Raw genomic sequence first — 3834 nt, 5'->3', positions numbered from 1 at the left:
TCATGCTCATGTTGAGGTCCATGATCTCTTATTTGCACAATCCTTTTCTTAGTGATGGGCTTGTCCACTTCAATGAGGATGTCTCCCTCTATATCAATTCCAGCCGAATTGCAGAGGTGGCAAATAAGGTGAAGAAAGGCTAACCTTGCCCAAGTGGAGGACTTGTCAGCCACCTTGTAGAGTTCTTGAGGTATAATCTCATGAACTTCCACCTATTCTCCAATCATGATACTATGGATCATGATGGCCCGGTCTATAGTAACTTCAGACTGGTTACTAGTAGGAATGATTGAGCGTTGAATGAACTCTTGCCATCCCCTAGCCACTGGTTTGAGGTCATGCCTTCTTAATTGAACCGGCTTGCCTCTTGAATCAATTTTCCATTGAGCTCCTTCCTCACATATGTCTATGAGGACTTGGTACAACCTTTGATCAAAGTTGACCCTTCTTGTGTAGGGGCGTGCATTCTCTTCCATCATTGGCAAGTTGAATGCCAGCCTTACATTTTTCGGACTGAAATCTAAGTATTTTCCCCGAACCATGGTGCGCCAATGCTTTGGATTCGGGTTCACACTTTGATCATGGTACCTAGTGATCCATGCGTTTGCATAGAACTCTTGAACCATTAGGATCCCGACTTGTTGAATGGGGTTGGTGAGAACTTCCCAACCTCTCCTTTGGATCTCAAGTCGGATCTCCGGATACTCATTCTTTTTGAGCTTGAAAGGAACCTCAGGGATCACTTTCTTCTTGGCCACAACTTCATAGAAGTGGTCTTGATGGACCTTTGAGATGAATCTCTCCATCTCCCATGACTCAGAGGTGGAAGCAATTGCCTTCCCTTTCCTCTTTCTAGAGGTTTCTCTGGTTTTAGGTGCCATAAATGGTTATGAAAAAACAAAAAGCTATGCTTTTACCACACCGAACTTAAAATATTTGCTCGTCCCTGAGCAAAAGAAAAAAGAAAGTAGTAGAAAAAGAAGAAAATGGAGGAGATGGGGGAAGAAGATGTATTCGGCCAAGGAGAAGAAGAGAGAGTTGTGTTATGTGAAAATGAAGAAGGAGTGAGGGGTTTATATAGGAGTGAGGGGGTGTGTAGGGTTCGGCCATTAGGGTTGGGTTTGGGAGGGAAATTAGTTTGAATTTTGAAGGTAGGTAGGGTTTATGGGGAAGAGAGGGTGGATGTGAGTGGTGAAGAGGTGATGGGAAAGAGTGATTGAGGTGATTGGTGAGGGGTATTTGGGGAAGAGTGTTATGAAAAAGTGTGAAGAGGAGAGAAGAAAATGTGGGGGTCCTGAGATCTTGAGGGGGTCCTGTGGGGTCCACAGATCAAGTGGGGTCAAGGACTTAACATCCCTGCTCCAATTAGGCGTGTAAAATGCCCTTGCTGTGCAATCCTAGTGTTTAACGCCAGACTGCTGCCTGTTTCTGGCGTTAAACGCCCAAATGTAGCTTGTTTCTGGCGTTTAACGCCAGGTAGATGCTTGTTTCTGGCGTTAAACGCCAGCTTGGTTCCTGTTTCTGGCGTTTAAATGCCAGACTGCTCTCCTCCAGGGTGTGCTATTTTTTTCATTTTGTTTTTTTATTTTTCAGTAGTTTTTGTGACTCCACATGATCATCAACCTAATAAAACATGAAATAACAAAGAGAAAATAAAATAGATATGATTAAATAACATTGGGTTGCCTCCCAACAAGTGCTTCTTTAATGTCAATAGCCTGACAGTGAGCTCCCATGGAGCCTCACAGATAATCAGAGCAAGGTTGGAACCTCCCAACACCAAACTTAGAGTTTGAATGTGGGGGCTTTGATTGACTCTGCAGTGAGAGAAGCTTTTCATGCTTCCTCTCCATGGTTACAGAAGGAGATCCTTGAGTTTTAAACACAAGGTTGTCCTCATTCAGTTGAAGGATCAATTCTCCTCTGTCCACATCAATCACAGCTCTTGCTGTGGCTAGGAAGGGTCTTCCAAGGATGATGGATTCATCCTCATCCTTCCCAGTGTCTAGGATTATGAAATCAGCAGGGATGTAAAGGCCTTCAACCTTTAATAACACGTCCTCTACTAGTCCATAAGCCTGTTTTCTTGAGTTGTCTGCCATCTCTAATGAGATTCTAGCAGCTTGCACCTCAAAGATCCCAAGTTTCTCCATTACAGAGAGTGGCATTAAGTTTATTCCTGATCCCAAGTCACACAGAGCTTTCTCAAAGTTCATGGCGCCTATGTTACAGGGAATTAGGAATTTACCAGGATCCTGTTTCTTTTGAGGTAATTTCTGCCTATCCAATGCATTCAGTTCATTGTTGAGCAAGGGAGGTTCATCTTCCCAAGTCTCATTACCAAATAATTTGGCATTCAGCTTCATGATTGCACCAATGTACTTGGCAACTTGCTCTTCAGTAATGTCTTCATTCTCTTCAGAAGAAGAGTACTCATCAGAGCTCATGAAGGGCAGAAGAAGGTTTAATGGAATCTCTATGGTCTCTAGGTGAGCCTCAGATTCCTTTAGGTCCTCATTGAGGAACTCCTTATTGATCACTGAGCATCCCAGGAGGTCTTCCTCACTGGGATTCACGTCCTCTCCCTTCCTTGTAGGTTCGGCCATGATGGTTAAATCTATGGCCTTGCACTCTCTCTTTGGATTCTCTTTTGTATTGCTTGGGAGAGTACTAGGAGGAGTTTCAGTGACTCTTTTACTCAACTGGCCCACTTGTGCCTCCAAATTTCTAATGGAGGACCTTGTTTCATTCATAAAACTTACAGTGGCCTTAGATAGATCAGAGACTATATTTGCTAAGCTAGATGGATTCTGCTCAGAATTCTCTGTCTGTTGTTGAGTGGATGATGGAAAAGGTTTGCTATTGCTAAACCTGTTTCTTCCACCATTATTAAAGCCTTGTTGAGGCTTTTGTTGATCCTCCATGAGAAATTTGGATGATTTCTCCATGAGGGATTATAGGTATTTCCATAGGGTTTACCCATGTAATTCACCTCTGCTATTGCAGGGTTCTTAGGATCATAAGCTTCTTCTTCAGAAGATGCCTCTTTAGTACTGTTGGATGATTCCTTCAATCCATTTAGACTCTGAGAAATTATATTGACTTGCTGAGTCAATATTTTGTTCTGAGCTAATATGACATTCAGAGTATTAATTTCAAGAACTCCCTTCCTCTGAGGCATCCTATTACTCACAGGATTCCTTTCAGAAGTGTACATGAACTGGTTATTTACAACCATGTCAATGAGTTCTTGAGCTTCTGCAGGCGTTTTCTTTAGGTGAATGGATCCACCTGCAGAATGGTCCAATGACATCTTTGATAATTCAGACAGACCATCATAGAATATATCCAGGATGGTCCATTCTGAAAGCATGTCAGAAGGACACTTTTTGGTCAGTTCCTTGTATCTCTCCCAAGCTTCATAGAGGGATTCACCTTCCTTTTGTCTGAAGGTTTGAACATCCACTCTAAGCTTGCTAAGCTTTTGAGGAGGAAAGAACTTGGCTAAGAAAGTTGTGACCAGCTTATCCCAAGAGTTCAGGCTGTCTTTAGGTTGAGAGTCCAACCATATTCTAGCTCTGTCTCTTACAGCAAATGGGAAAAGCATAAGCCTGTAGACCTCGGGATCAACCCCATTGGTCTTAACAGTATCACAGATCTGCAAGAATTCAGTTAAGAACTGAAAGGGATCTTCGGATGGAAGTCCATAAAACTTGCAATTCTGTTACATCAGAGAAACTAATTGAGGTTTCATCTCAAAATTGTTTGCTCCAATGGCAGGGATTGAGATGTTTCTTCCATGTAAATTAGAATTAAGTGCAGTAAAGTCACCAA

General features: G+C 42.5%; 1 non-coding gene across 1 annotated transcript; it reads left to right on the top strand.

Annotated features, from left to right (window-relative positions):
* The first annotated feature begins 3367 nt into the window (after positions 1-3367).
* LOC112725921 (small nucleolar RNA R71) lies at positions 3368-3475 on the top strand. The gene has a single exon (XR_003165000.1). It is a non-coding gene; the product is annotated as a small nucleolar RNA R71 (small nucleolar RNA).
* The last annotated feature ends 359 nt before the right edge of the window (positions 3476-3834 follow it).

This window comes from Arachis hypogaea, chromosome 11, assembly GCF_003086295.3.
Source record: "Arachis hypogaea cultivar Tifrunner chromosome 11, arahy.Tifrunner.gnm2.J5K5, whole genome shotgun sequence".
Taxonomy (NCBI): Eukaryota; Viridiplantae; Streptophyta; class Magnoliopsida; order Fabales; family Fabaceae; genus Arachis; species Arachis hypogaea.
Note: the sequence above shows the minus strand (reverse complement) of the source record. Positions and strands in the feature narration are given on the sequence as shown.